The 16,576-nt window shown below is 43.4% G+C and overlaps 1 protein-coding gene across 1 annotated transcript in view; it reads left to right on the plus strand.

The window, feature by feature from the left end:
* Positions 1-438: 438 nt before the first annotated feature.
* The window catches only part of LOC126272116 (villin-1), a 355,803-nt gene continuing 339,665 nt past the window's right edge, over positions 439-16,576 (plus strand). The window contains exon 1 of the mRNA XM_049974713.1: positions 439-551. The gene's annotated coding sequence lies outside the window, so the exon portion shown is untranslated. The remainder of the gene's footprint in view (positions 552-16,576) is intronic.

Here is a 16,576-nt window from a genome sequence, read left to right on the forward strand (position 1 = left end):
CAAAATGGTTTTGTAAGAGCTGATGATGACAGCAAAGTCTTTCGAATACGTTTGTTTTAAATAGAGATATATTTATGCTATTTTGGCTTTAGGATATTTTTAGAGAGTAAACAGATTGCTCCTTCTCTCTTCTCAAAGTGAGAAAATTCAGTCGTATTTTTATAGTTCCGCAATCCGTGCATGTGCTGTCTCTAACGTCCTCGTCGACGTTACGGTAAACCTGACTTCTTTATTTTTCTCGTACGCGAAGGGAACAATTACGGACGAAGTTGTCACTGCAGCAACAACCTGTACGCACTGCCCGGGACGCATTCCGGAGGAGGTGGTACTCGGTCGATCCTTAGGTACGGAGCGTGATAGCGACCGTGTCGAGTGGAGGAAGCGAAGCGGGAGCGCAAATCGCTGTGAGGTGAGGCGAGGTGAGCCGAGGGAACCGGCCGGCCTTGGTTGGAAGTCAGTCCAGCCGCGGCCTCCAGCGGAGCGCCACCGCCACCGCCACCGCCAGCGTGCTCGCCGCGGCCTGGAGTCTCCTCTCCTGTGCGCCGCCACTGGTGAGTCTCGACCTGAGCTGCACAGATTCTCCTTCCAGCCTGCCCGCCCCTATCTCCGGCGCAGCCATCATAGCAGCTCTATCTGCCGCAACGGAATCAAAAGAGTACACGCGTGCTGGAGCTCAGTGCTTAAAACAGGCCTACTCGGGTTTCCGCATACCTAGCAAGCTTCGCGGGACCAGTTGAGCCTGCTGCATCTCACAACAGGTTGTTGTGCTAATCATCCAACGTGCTTACAGACTAGCTAGGTACACTACTGGCCATTAAAACTGCTACACCACGAAGATGACGTGCTACAGACGCGAAATTTAACAGACAGGAAGAAGATGGTGTGATATACAAATGATAAGCTTTTCAGAGCTTTCACACAAGGTCGGCGCCGGTGGTGACACATACAACGTGCTGACATGAGGAAAGTTTCCGACCAATTTCTCATACACAAACAGCAGTTGACTGGCGTTGCCGGGTGAAATGTTGTTGTGATGCCTCGTATAAGGAGGAGAAATGCATAACATCACGTTTCCGAGTTTGATAAAGGTCGGATTGTAGCCTATCGCGATTGCGGTTTATTGTATCACGACATTGCTGCTCGCGTTGATCGAGATCCAATGACTGTTAGCAGAATATGAAATCAGTGGGTTCAGGAGAGTAATACGGAACGCCGTGCTGGATCCCAACGGTCTCGTATCACTAGCAGTCGAGATGACAGGCATCTTATTCGCATGGCTGTAACTGATCGTGCAGCCACGTCTCGATCCCTGAGCAAACAGATGGGGACGTTTGCAAGACAACAAGCATCTGCACCAACAGTTTGACGACGTTTGCAGCAGCACAGACTATCAGCTCGGAGAGCATGGCTGCGGTTACCCTTGACGCTGCATCACAGACAGGAGCGCCTGCGATGGTGTACTCAACGACGAACAAGGGTGAACGAATGGCAAAACGTCATTTCTTCGGATGAATCCAGGTTCTGTTTACAGCATCATGATGGTCGCATCCGTATTTCGCGACATCGCGATGAACACAAATTAGAAGCGTGACTTCATCATCGCCATTCTGGCGTATCTCCCGTCGTCATGGTGTGGGTCGACATTGGTTACACTTCTCTGTCATCTCTTGTTCGCCTTGTCAGCACTTTGAACAGCGGACGTTACATTTCAGATGTGTTACGACTCGTGGCTTTACCCTTCTTTCGACCCCTGCGAAACTCAACATTTCAGCAGGATAATGCACGACCGCATGTTGCAGGTCCTGGACGGGCCTTTCTGGAAACAGAAAATGTTCGACTGCTGTCCTGGCCAGCACATTCTCCAGATCTCTCACCAACTGAAAACGTCTTGTCAATGATGACCGCGCAACTGGCTCGTCACAACACGCCAGTCACTACTCTTGATGAACTGTGGTATCGTGTTAAAGCTGCATGGGCTGCTGTACCTGTACACGCCATCCAAGTTCTGTTTGACTCAATGCCTAGGCGTATCAAGGCCGTTATTACGGCCAGAGAGATTGTTCTGGGTACTGATTTCCAGGATCTATGCACCCGAATTGATTGAAAATGTAATCACATGTCAGTTCTAGTAAAATATATTTGTCCAGTGAATACCCGTTTATCATCTCCATTTCTCCTTGGTGTAGCAATTTTGATGGCCAGTAGTGTATATGTATGCGTAGGTAGTTTCACTGCAGCTCATTTATCACAACAGTGGGGGCAGTCAACTGAACAAAACAGACTTAACGGTGACTGAGGAGAAATTAAGAATTGGGGAATATACAGGGTGTCTGATAAGTCACTCCCTAGTTTTAAACAGTTATAATTTCCTCATTTATGAGCCAGTTTTCTTAGGCGTACTTTTATAAGAAACAGCACTCCCTGAGGTTGTGTTTAATGTTATTTTAAACCTCCACATAAGCTCCAGTACTCTCTACGCATTTTCGTAAACGGAATGGTACGTGCGATACTGCTGCGCGTAACATATTAGGTGGAAGTTCCAAGTTCAGGGGTTTTCTCTTGTAAACCTTCTCCTCAGCCCACCCCGAGAGAAAAAAAATTGCAGGGCAGGCCACTCATGTGCGTCTGCCAACTCAACGACCTGGGAAAAAAAATGTGCCTCATCCTGCGTGAAGTGAAGCTGTGGGTTGTTCTCCATAGCGACATTACTGGCCATACACTGTGTTGCAGCATTTCCAGGTAACTTTCGCCATTCCATGTGTTCCGCAGAAAGAAAGGACCAACAACTTCGAATTATATGATTCCACGCCCTACTTCGGACACCCTTGTGCTTTTTCAACACTTTCGTGTGGGTTTTCGGTTGCTCAGTAACGGCAGTTACTTCTGTTTACAAATCATCCAATGTGGAAAACTGCCTCATCGGTCCACAGTATATTCCAAAAATTTCAGACCAATCATCTTCCAACCCAAGAAAATTTCTCCAAACTCCAATCTTCTGCAACAGTCATCAGAAAACAATTGCTGCACATAATGTGGCTTCCGTGGCGTTGAAGTAAGATTTTGTTAAGAATCGATGCAACTGCGTAACGTGAAAGACTGCTTTCTCGAGATTGTTGACGCAGTGGTAATTTCTTAGTGCTCCTTATGAACATTTCATGAACTCTGTCAATATTCTCTGGTGTCCTCGTAGTTCATGGTCTTCCTGATCTTCTTGCATCGGCAACACGCCCTATTGTTAACGATTTGAAACGGCAATTTTCAACTGTTTTTGCATCCAGTGCTGTATGGTTCCCTCATTCAGCCCTGCAGTACCTTTGTGCTCGTACCACAGATCCCCAGATCTCATAACTAGCTGCAATTTTGGCCCGTTCTTGCACAGTCAAGACTGGCGACATTTTCCAACTAAAACAAAAGAAAAATGTTGTTAAACACAACGCAAAGAAGTGCTGTTTCTAAAAAAAGTGGTTCTAAGAAAATTGGTTCATAAGTAAGGAAATTGTAATTCTTTAAAAATATGGAGTGACTTATCGGACACCCTGTATACCAGTCACGAAACACAGTCGGTATCCACCAGGGGAAAAGTTGTCGTGTGTTTGTGAGGCAGCTTCAAATAAATCGGTATGTGTTTCGCAGAGGAAATTGCGTAGAAAGTTAAAAATCTGACCAACCGTTTCCTCACTACATAAATATTTTGAAAGAGGACAAAGACTTGATGGCTTACAAGTGTGTGCAAATGTGTGCTAAGCACCTGAGGCCATTTGGCAACAGTTCAGTAGACATAAAAAACCAGCGTCTGGTGGAAGAAAGCTTAGTATGAAAGAAAAAGAGTCCTCTTTCAGAAATTATTTTTTTAGATCAACATAACATGAATAACGAATTTCAAGTTTCCTAAAATTCATTTGCGAAACTTAAACTGAACTATTTTGGCTACTTACAATGAATTCAGCGAGCCGGCAATACGCTTCCTGGAAAAAGTAATTAAAATTTGTATAGCTGGGGTCATATTTGGTTGGAGAACGCTAAGGTTACAGAAACTAGACTTCTAAAACCTTACTTTAGTTGTGCGTTGCAGCACAATAGACATCCTCAGTTTCTTAGGTGCAAATGATATCAGTTTTCAGAAGCGATTGTGCTTACTACGCAAACACGTATCAGAGGTGACCTTATGATGGTTCCAATTAACAGTAGCCAGTTCTAGGCGAAAGAGGATGAAGTTGAAGTGAAAACCGATCGTAGCGAAATAAATAAATAAGCCCGAAATACACCGAAAAGGAAAGAAAAGGATAAATGAAGTCGGCAATTTTCTGGTCTACAATGCCCTTAAATGAATGTGTATTTCACTGAGATGCCTCTTGTGATACTCGCGTAAAAAAAAAAAAAAAATATATATATATATATATTTCATCAACTTCCGTGCCCGACTCATAACACCACAGTGAAGCGTACAGTACAAACTGCTACGCGGTGTAGCACCGCGGGAAGACGGGCAGGCGAGTAAGACTCCTTTAGCCTGCTTGGGTTGGGCGTAGCTTGGCTTGGATGGGGGTAAAGCAACCTGCCCGTTCCACTGATAACGTGCGGTGCTGTGCCTGTCTGGCTAACAGGCAAGCGTGGGCAGGTTAAAAGCGGAATGTGCACCACTGAACCTCTGCCGTTGATGCGCCATGTGACTTCTTAGCTGGACTGTTTCGGCACTGCACAGGAAAATGCGACTTGTTGTATACATTTCAGACTGCGTTTAACCACCAGAAAACTTCTGTTACAGTTTTCTAATGGCTGCATTTCAGTGTCCGATCGGCATCGCTACATGTTTTGAAACTATATGTTCTCAAGGACATATTTCCAACTCCATCAAATCTTTATCAGTACATTCCAGCATGATATTCTTTGTGTTATCGTCGTTAGTCCTAACAAATAATCCCTTGAGTGCGAGGTCGCAAGTTCAGCCTTTAGTAAGGCTCATTTGAAAATGTTGTATCAGAAATTATGACAGGTAAAATATTAGTTGCTAATGACTTACCATGTGCACGACAGAAAATGAATGTCTGAGAGGTGCAGAGATCAGTTTCTATGTAATGTCTTATTACATTTTACAAAATGGACATCGTCGACATTCAAGAAACGTTCAAACGAACCATTAACTTGCACTTTGAACACCGACTGAAAAATGGAGCAACACAGTGATCACAAAGGTTCGCATCATCAAGATCGAAGGCGAACTCCTTGAGAGTTACAAACCGTGCAGGACGTTCAGCTAGGAATTCTCTCATAAAGAATGTATGTAGAATCATGTTGGTGTAATGGGGTGATGAGAAATGATGGAATGTGATGGCATCCAACCGAATGCTAAACAGTTAGTCGTAGAGCTTATAGTGAAACAGGCTATCCTTTAAAGCGTAGCTGCAGATAGTGTGGTAGTATGTTTTACAGGCACAGAAGAAACAAATGTCTAGAGGCTGAGTTTGCCCAGTGGTTCTAGGTGGTACGAACTGCCATGTCGTAAACTTTTCAGGAAGCATAGTTTGCTCTAAAGGAGTAAGATTTTTACACAGACCAGAATTCAAGCAAAAGCAAATTATTTTGACCAGCTATTGGCCAAAAGCAGTGCCCATACCATAGTTGTGATTCTCTCACACCCATTTTTCCACTCTTGCTTTTTGTGACGGAAATATTCCATACTATCCCCGCAAGATCACGCACATGAGAAAGAATCGTAGAGGACAGAGCACCTTCAACTTCTCACAGCACAATAAATAACTTTCCAGCCAATTTACCATCCAGATTAACAATCGGCACCATTGTATACGAATGTGTTGAGGTATCGATGTTAGTTGATCTTGATGCGTCGGCCGCTGTGGCCGAGCGGTTCTAGGAGCTTCAGTCCGGAACCGCGCTGTTGCTACGGTAGCTGGTTCGAATTCTGTCTCGGGCATGGATGTGTGTGATGTCCTTAGGTTAGTCAGGTTTAAGAAGTTCTAATTCTATCGGACTGCTGACCTCAGATGTTAAGTCTCATAGTGCTTGGAGCCATTTGAACCATTTGATCTTGATGCAACTCTCTTGGTACCTCTAATCTCCAGACTTCATACGCATTTCCTCTTCAAATCCCAATTGATCACAATTGAAAACAAATTCCTTACTGAACGAAGGGATAAGTTTGTTTATCTCATCTACCCATTTTTGGGACAATTCCGCACTTTGGTGCGCTTCGTCAAGTTGACGCTTTGTTTGAACTTTCATTGTCTTACGTCTTCCAGTTCTGTATCACTGTTTGAAGTTATGGAACCATCCACTGCTTCCCTTGATATCACTCCAATCCATGTCGCGATCAGTTTGTTGTACACAACGTAGTACTTCAATACCAGGCACATCCTGAAACTGCATCGAGCATCCTTGAAACGTGCCAGCACCAGCTGCTGTAACAAGTGCGCCTTGTCCTCCCTTGTATACCCGTAATTTTTCTTGTGCACTAAACGGTCATATTGCTGCGGACATATTCAAAATCTGTTTATAACTGTTTTTCACTATGCTGCGGATGATCTTTCATGAACGGAATCATGTTTAGTGCCCTCTCCTTGGACAATGATTATCCTTTACTACGACTCACTGGAGACAGGATATGTGGCTCCCTGTCCGACAAGGATGATGAACTACATGGCTCGACACCTGTTTACTATCACTTTCACTTGTTGAGCACGTATCTTTATAATTGTATTCTACATGTACATTGTCTGCACAGTCTAGCGTATGCGACACCACACATCTCCTGATTCATCTTACAGAAACGCTAATATTTCATCTGCCACTTCTTTCTCACTCTGCAAAGTTCCTTGGGTCTATTTCTGACGAAATGTTACCTTTGGCAACTGTTGTAGGTGTAGTGTCGCCCTAACCGCCGTCTGCTTCACGTCTGCTGTGCAGCGAGCTACCTTCATATAAGTATTATCTGTATTTTTCTTACTGTCACTTCTTCTTCTGTGTGTTTTTGCTTTTAGGAAGCTTTAATAGTCGAGTGCTATTAAGTGTTCCATAGATCTCGTGTTTGTTTTGAATACAGTTAGAGAGTCCCTTTAGTCAGCCATAGTGCTAGTAGTGCTAGTGTTTGTTTCAATACAGTCCAGAGACAGGTAGTGCTATTTTCATTGTTTTCTACAAGAAGTGGTTAGCAATCACAGTTTAGTCAGTAATCAGCCGCCTTTAGTGAATTAGTAGTCTAGTTAAAAGTTGATTAACACTCTATAGTAAACTGATTTCTTAGGATGGATAGGATGTGTGGCTGCTGTGTACGGACGCAGGAGGAGCTGGCCACTCTTCACGAACAGTTGAGCGTGTTGATGGCCGCGGTCAGCCGTCTTCAGGCTGCTGCCTCGGAGTGTAGCGGCAGTGGGGAGTCTGGTGCGTCGCAAGGTACACCCCAGGTGTTACATGCTTCACCCACTGTCCCTGCTGTCGAGACATATTCGCGGGTACCGGGCGCGGTTGGGCCACCCTCTCCCCAAGGGGAGTGGCGGGTTCAGTGGCGTTCGCGGCGCACGAGGCGGAGGGTCAATGTGGAGGCTGGCCGTGTGGTATCGCCCGCTCTGCCTGTGAGTGGACATGTGGCCGCTTCCTTCAGCAAGGTCCGAGCAGGCACACGGGGGGAGGGGTTTATTAGTTATTGGGAGCTCCAACGTTAGGCGGGTGATGGAGCCCCTTAGGGAAATAGCGGAAAGGTCGGGGAAGAAGGCCAGTGTTCACTCTGTCTGCTTGCCGGGGGGTCTCATCCGAGATGTGGAGGAGGCCCTACCGGCGGCGATAGAGAGCACTGGGTGCACCCGACTGCAAATTGTTGCTCATGTCGGCACCAATGACTCCTGCCGTCTGGGTTCTGAGGTCATCCTCAGTTCGTACAGGCGGTTGGCGGAGTTGGTGAAGGCGGAAAGCCTCGCTCGCGGGGTGGAATCAGAGCTAACTATTTGTAGTATCGTTCCCAGAACCGATCGCGGTCCTCTGGTTTGGAGCCGAGTGGAAGGCTTAAACCAGAGGCTCAGACGATTCTGCGGAGAGCTGGGGTGCAAATTTCTCGACCTCCGCTATCGGGTGGAGAAATGTAGGGTCCCCCTGAATAGGTCAGGCGTGCACTACACGCCGGAAGCGGCTACGAGGGTAGCGGAGTACGTGTGGAGTGCACATGGGGTTTTTTTAGGTTAGAGAATTCCCTCCCTAGGCCCGACAAGACGCCTCCTCAGACGCGGCAAGGCAGGAGTAGGCAAAATGCAACAAGGAATAACAATATTAATGTGCTAATAGTAAACAGCAGGAGCGTCTATAGAAAGGTCCCAGAACTGCTCTCATTAATAAACGGTCACAACGCCCATATGGTACTAGGGACAGAAAGTTGGCTGAAACCAGACGTAAACAGTAATGAAATCCTAAACTCTGATTGGAATGTATACCGCAGAGATAGGCTGGACAGTGAAGGGGGAGACGTGTTTATAGCGATAAGAAGTGCAATAGTATCGAAGGAAATTGACGGAGATTGGAATTGTGAAATGACTTGGGTGAAGGTCACGGTTAAAGCTGGCTCAGACATGGTAATTGGATGTCTCTATAGGCCCCCGGGCTCAGCAGCTGTTGTGGCTCAGCACCTGAAGAAAAATTTGGAAAAAATTTCGAGTAGATTTCCCCACCATGTTATAGTTCTGGGTGGAGATTTTAATTTGCCGGATATAGACTGGGAGACTCAAACGTTCATAACGGGTGGCAGGGACAAAGAATCCAGTGAAATATTTTTAAGTGCTTTATCTGAAAACTACCTTGAGGAGTTAAACAGAAAACCGACTCGTGGCGATAACATATTAGACCTTCTGGTGACAAACAGACCCGAACTATTTGAATCAGTTAATGCAAAACAGGGAATCAGCGATCATAAAGCGGTTACTGCATCGATGATTTCAGCCGTAAATAGAAATATTAAAAAAGGTAGGAAGATTTTTCTGTTTAGCAAAAGTGACAAAAAGCAGATTACAGAGTACCTGACGGCTCAACACAAAAGTTTTGTCTCAAGTGCAGATAGTGTTGAGGATCAGTGGACAAAGTTCAAAACCATGGTACAATATGCGTTAGATGAGTATGTGCCAAGCAAGATCGTAAGAGATGGGAAAGTGCCACCGTGGTACAAGAACCGAGTTAGAAAACTGCTGTTGAAGCAAAGGGAACTTCACAGCAAACATAAACATAGCCAAAGCCTTGCAGACAAACAAAAATTACGCGAAGCGAAATGTAGTGTGAGGAGGGCTATGCGAGAGGCTTTCAATGAATTCGAAAGTAAAGTTCTATGTACTGACTTGGCAGAAAATCCTAAGAAATTTTGGTCCTATGTCAAAGCGGTAGGTGGATCAAAACAAAATGTCCAGACACTCTGTGACCAAAATGGTACTGAAACAGAGGATGACGGACTAAAGGACGAAATACTAAATGTCTTCTTCCAAAGCTGTTTCACAGAGGAAGACTGCACTGTGCTTCCTTCTCTAGATTTGTCGCACAGTTGACAAAATGGTAGATATCGAAGTAGACGACAGAGGGATAGAGAAACAATTAAAATCGCTCAAAAGAGGAAAGGCCGCTGGTCCTGACGGGATACCAGTTCGATTTTACACAGAGTACGCGAAGGAACTTGCCCCCCTTCTTGCAGCGGTGTACCGTAGGTCTCTAGAAGAGCGAAGCGTTCCAAAGGATTGGAAAAGGGCACAGGGCATCCCCATTTTCAAGAAGGGACGTCGTACAGATGTGCAGAACTATAGACTTATATCTCTAACGTCGATCAGTTGTAGAATTTTGGAACACGTATTATGTTCGAGTATAATGTGTTTTCTGGAGACTAGAAATCTACTCTGTAGGAATCAGCATGGGTTTCGAAAAAGACGGTCGTGTGATACCCAGCTCGCGCTATTTGTCCACGAGACTCAGAGGGCCTTAGACACGGGTTCACAGGTAGATGCCGTGTTTCTTGACTTCCGCAAGGCGTTTGACACAGTTCCCCACAATCGTTTAATGAACAAAGTAAGAGCATACGGACTATCAGATCAATTGTGTGATTGGATTGAGGAGTTCCTAGATAACAGAACGCAGCATGTCATTCTCAATGGAGAGAAGTCTTCCGAAGGATGAGTGATTTCAGGTGTGCCGCAGGGGAGTGTCATAGGACCGTTGCTATTCACAATATACATGAATGACCTGGTGGATGACATCCGAAGTTCACTGAGGCTTTTTGTAGATGATGCTGTAGTGTATCGAGAGGTTGCAACAATGGAAAATTGTACTGAAATGCAGGAGGATCTGCAGCGAATTGACGCATGGTGCACGGAATGGCAATTGAATCTCAATGTAGACAAGTGTAATGTGATGCGAATACATAGAAAGACAGGTCCCTTATCATTTAGCTATAAAATAGCAGGTCAGCAACTGGAAGCAGCTTATTCCATAAATTATCTGGGAGTACGCATTAGGAGTGATTTAAAATGGAATGATCATATAAAATTGATCGTCGGTAAAGCAGATGCCAGACTGAGATTCATTGGAAGAATCCTAAGGAAATGCAATCCGACAACAAAGGAAGTAGGTTACAGTACGCTTGTTCGCCCAATGCTTGAATACTGCTCAGCAGTGTGGGATCCGCACCAGGTAGGGTTGATAGAAGAGATAGAGAAGATCCAACGGAGAGCAGCGCGCTTCGTTACAGGATCATTTAGTAATTGCGAAAGCGTTACGGAGATGATAGATAAACTCCAGTGGAAGACTCTGCAGGAGAGACGCTCAGTAGCTCGGTACGGGCTTTTGTTAAAGTTTCGAGAACATACCTTCACCGAAGAGTCAAGCAGTATATTGCTCCCTCCTACGTATATCTCGCGAAGAGACCAGAGCGATTAGAGCCCACACAGAAGCATACCGACAATCCTTCTTTCCACGTACAATACGAGACTGGAATAGAAGGGAGAACCGATAGAGGTACTCAGGGTACCCTCCGCCACACACCGTCAGGTGGCTTACGGAGTATGGATGTAGATGTAGATGTAGATGTAGAATGCAACGTTTGCGTTATTTATCGTTGCCATTGCTCTGCTTTGTATCAGTACCACTATCACTGTACAGTTAAACTACACTCCATAGCCTCATGCCGTGCTCACCATTGCGTACCTCCAGTTCCGCCCCCTGTTGCCATCAGCAGCCAGTAGTATGTGAGGCGTTGAATGTCGTAAATATCGTGGGCATTTATCGACCTCACACTCAGTTGGTTCTTTGTAAAACTGTTTATTTACAATACGTGTCCGTTTGAAACCGTCAACCGTTATCAACCCTCGGGCTCTTCTACTTTTTTTTTATTTCCCTCATTAACAAAACTGAATCTTTGATGCTTCGGAACGTGTCCTACCAACCTATCCCTTCTTTTTGTCAATATGTGATGCAAAATGATTTCCTCCCTGATTTGATTCGGCGCCTCTTCATTAGCTATCCGATCTAACCTTCGGCATTTTTCTGTAACACCACATTTCGAAAGCTTCGATGCTCTTCTTCTCTGTACTGTTTCTATCCATTTTTCTCTTCCATTTAATGCTGCAGTCCACACACACTCTTTCATAAAAGACTTACTAAAAGTCAGATTTATGTTCGATGATAACAAGTTTCGCTTTCTTCAGAAAAGTTTTCCTTGGCTTTGCCAGCCTGCACTTTAAATCCTCCCTCCTAAATCACTTTAAGGATATGGCCAATTCCTTCCCCCGACTATAACCAATCCAATTTGGTGTTCCATTTATAATGACCTCAACGTTAATGTGATCATAAGCTCAAACATTTCTTCCCTCAAGTCTGCTTCATGAAAAAAAACAATAGATAAATCACAGCAGATCAGACAATTCCAAAAGTCACAAAATCTTACCGCAACTTAATGTCGATATTGACCCAGCAAACCATGCACAGCGGTCATGACAAATGAACGCACCTAATATTTCATGATTCGTTCAAGATATCGAAACAACATTTTCACCAAATGATAGAACACAACCAGCGGAGTACTTGCTTCGATATTTTGACATTTACGAATGTCGAGCACAAGTGATTAATGTCTATATATTTTTTACTGTCGACATATCGAAGTAAGTATGACTCATTTTTCTAAAAATTGTACCAATACAGTTTCATCCGATAGTGAATATGAAGAGCAATACAGTGACATACAGTATGTCTACTTTCACAATGGAACACGTCCTGAAAGTAGTCGGGAAAAGCGTTACATCTGAGGCATATTTCTGCCGGAGCAGTGCCTCCTACGCTGTGTTTACAACGAAATGTGTTTTGTACACGCTGACTTCGGCCGCGAACACGTTTCACAGTGAACGTTTACATGAATCGAAAAAATGATAAAGACAGACTGACATTTGTACAGTAAAGTTAATGGGATAATGCTGTCAAGTAAAAACCATACGATATTACAGATGTTTCTATTATTTCTGCAGTGATATACACTGATACGACTGTGATTTTCATTTGACTCAAATGCCCTGAATATAGCATTTACATCTTAAATTCTTTAATCCGTCAGCTTTACGGCATACGTGCTATAATTTTCGTCAGTTCGGGAATGATCTTAGTTGTTTACACCGAGCGAGGTGACGCAGTAGTTAGCACACTGGACTCGCATTCGGGAGGACGACTGTTCAGACTCGTGTCGGGACATCCACATTTAGCTTTTCCATGATTTCCTTAAATTGCTCCAGGCAAGTGCCGGGAGGATTCCTTTGAAAAGGGCAGGGCCGATTTCCTTCCTCATCCCTGATACAATCCGAGCTTCTGCTCCGTCTCTAATGACCTCGATGTCGACGGGACAGTAAACCCAATCTTCCTTCCTTTTTTTTCTTTTGTTGTTTATAGACTATACTGTTGTGTAATAATTTTGGTTACATGCGAGATTTATATTCAAACATCCTCTCTTTTGCGAGATTTCGACTTAGTATCGAAATAATTTGACTACGATAGAAGCCGTCTTATTTAATCTAACCATTGTAAAATTATTTTGAAGTTGAATGGGGAAAATTTTAAGTATTGGAAACTTACTTTTTACCATTATAGATCACCCAAATAGTTTTGTACCACCCTCATGAAATAGGCAGTTATTTTTAGATCGAAAACTACTTTCTCTAAATAGCCTCAAAGGAATCGATGAGCTGCATTTTCAGTGCAGTTGAGTAGAGCGTGCTGGTCTCCAATCATTAACTGGCGATGCTGGCTATGTACGCTGCCCAGTCTGTCAACATGCCTCGCAGGATCGTCTAAAGCTCAGACTGTGCGCTCAATGTCACAGAAGGCGACTCGGTGCTGGAAGCAGTCAGACCAACTGGAGTACTCCACATCAATATCATTCGAACTTTCATCTGCTATAATGAGAAACAAAACTTTGACTATTTTCCTCGTAGTTGTCGCGGTCAACCATACCAATTGGTGACCGCTCTCTATTAACTACGGCTAGTATGTGCATAATGAGAAAAAGAGTAATCAACGAAATGGTAACATTCTACGAGTCGGAGTATGAAATATCAGAATTTTGACGTCATATGGAGACTAGAAAATCTGGAAATGAAAATACAAACGCTCTGTCTACATACTGTTGGATTCAATGAAGTGAAATGGAAAGATCACTAACAACAGTAGTTCAGACATATACATTTACTTCACAAGAAGACAATGAAGATGTAAAGTATATGAGAATAATTAATGGCTCATTCAGTACATAAAAGGAGAAGATAATCTAATAGTCGGTGACTGGAACGTGGCACCAGGGGAAGGAACAGAAGATAATGTTATGGGAGTATATATGCTTAGCTGTAGGAGAGAGAGACCAGAAACGCTAATTGAGTTCTGCAATAAATTTCAGCTGGTATGTTGCATGGGGCGAAAAGTGGCAACTGTCTCTGAAAAGTAAAAAATGTAGTATCCTCCAGACGAGTACTATAAAAAGTTACGTTAAATTCCGGTTAGACGATAAATCATATAAATTTCAAGGTTGTTGGTTCGCCGAAATACCTAGGGACTACAATTACGAACAACTTAAACTGGAACTGTCACAAAGAAAACCTTGTGCGGTAAGCGAATCATCGACTGCGTTTAATGGCGTACTACTTACAAAATGTAAGAGACCTACTAAAAATACTGCGAACACTATCTTTGTATGTCCTCAACAAATGTCAGACAAATGACGGAGAACACTGAAAACATTCAAAGAAGAGCATCTCGTTTCGTATTATCGCGAAACAGGGGAATGTGTGTCACGCATATGATAAGCGAGTTGGAGTAGCAATCATCAAAACAAAGGTGTTTTTCTTTGCGCCCGAGGTCTTTTCACGAAATTTCAGTCATCAGGTTCCTCTTCTGAATGTAAAAATATGTTTTTGACTCCCACCTAGACAGAGACAAGGGACCATCGGGATGAAATAAGAAAAAGCAGAGCACTCACGGAAAGAGTTGTGCGGTTATTTCTTCCGCGTGCTGTTAGAGAGCGGAACGGTCGAGAAGCAGTCTGAAAGTGTCGCTGTGAAGCTTCTGCCAGGCATTTAAGAGTGAAATGAAGAGTAGTTATGTAACTGCACATACACTATTCAAAATCACAAATCAATCAAGATGCACTTGGAAAAGGTCTGGAGACACAGGAAGATTCCAGCTGGGTTACTTCACGATCAGACAGAGATTCCGAAATCAGATATTGGATTCTAAAGCATACCCAGGTATACAGTAGTTCCTACAAAACAGTACAATGTCTGTAACATACTATATCAAATTTATTATGAAAATAGTAGATACGTATAAGACAAACAATCATGACGGAATTACGTAGTTTCTTTCATAACACGAGTAGTAAAATAAGGCATTAGGAGACTGATGTAAAGGCACTCGCTGCCCTGTTACCTTGTTAGCACTTTGTGCAACCTCCTTTCTTCGTGATTACTTCAAAAAATCTCTTCGACATTGATTTTGTTAGGGTTTGTAAATCTTGAAATGAAATTGTCGCCCAGTATTCTCTTATTGCATTTTTCAACTCACATACGGCCTTAAATTGTCTTCCATTGCGATGAATACGCCTTGCAAGTATTCCCTAACGGATTCTAAGGCGTTCAGATCTGGGCTGCATGCAAGCATGGGCAAGACATTGATATCTTTATTTTCAAACAACCTTAGGATGTAACAGAAACACGCGCAGATGCATTATCCTTTTGAAACATTGGACTTTCGGTCCCTAGATCCTCATCATTCTAATCAGTTCTATCTCTGTTATCCCAGTATACTTGTTAAAGTTCACTGTAGTGTTCAGCTAATCAGTGCGAGGTCTACCTTCAGTACTGAAGGCTGCCCAAAATCATAACACTACCACCATAAAAATTTCTGCTAACTTTTTAAGTTAAACTGCTTCTCAACCCCGAAGATCACGACAACCTCCTTCTGAAGCCAATGACTTCTGTTTTTCAACAAACTCCAATCTAGCCTATTTATGTTTGGGTGTTATAGAAAGTTTCTGCAGTCGTTTCTTGAATGCAATATGTTTGTCATAGATGTCTGGCAGTTACTGACATTTGTGAATCAGCAACAAGTTGAAAAGAATAAATGGCTGGGGTTCTTGCTTTGCTCAAAAGGAATCGTTTCGATGCCTCAAATAATTTTTCTACTTAGCCCATATTTTACGTTCTGTCCATATCGTGCGCCCAATCTAACGAATTTATCAGTCACTGTACTTGGACGATTCGACTTGGCGATTTGACGATTAGAGCCCCACTTCCTTGTACGCTCCAATTTTTGCTTCTTCATCTCATGATAACTGTTTTCCTTGTGGCATTGCACAACCGTGGTTTATGTGCAAATCAGGCACTGTCCCTAACAGTGTCGATCTGCTGTAAAAGCACTTACACACACACACTAACACCAAAAAGACTCGACTGCCTTTATACTGCGTTCCACCCTCTACCACCTGAATCGTTGACGTCTTCTTACGTACTGTACTACTCACATCAAATTCGATACCACTCGACTACATTTGTTAGATATCATACAACTGCAGATACACTGTGCACAACTATTCCAGCCGACAGTGTTAATATCCGTGATTTTATACTGATTTCCACTAATGTACACTCGAATGAGTCATGATAAAGAGTAGGCTGAAGTTTGAGAGACTTGTCCGGAATAATCAGTCTGGAAAGCAATAGTCTGCAGAACTATTGTGGAATGATGAACTGTGTTTGAACTTCTCTGATACAGTAGATAGTGCGATAATGAACACGACAGTAAGTAATTCAGCTGAAACGAATGGACCTGGCTAAAAAGGGCAATCACTTAAGTTGGACAGGCGAACATATGTACTAGGAAGGTACTCGAAGAAACCTTGGGGGATAGGAAAGACACTTCAGTTGATGGTTGAAAGGAGGAACTAGAATAATGTTAACATAATTTAGGAATACAGAAATGTAGTTCATTTAGGAACGAAATGAACAGGAAGTACAGAGAAGCCAAAGCGAAATGGCTATAGTAAAAATGCGAAGAAATCGAAAAAGAAACG

The sequence above is a fragment of the Schistocerca gregaria genome, chromosome 5 (assembly GCF_023897955.1).
Source record: "Schistocerca gregaria isolate iqSchGreg1 chromosome 5, iqSchGreg1.2, whole genome shotgun sequence".
Lineage (NCBI taxonomy): Eukaryota > Metazoa > Arthropoda > Insecta > Orthoptera > Acrididae > Schistocerca > Schistocerca gregaria.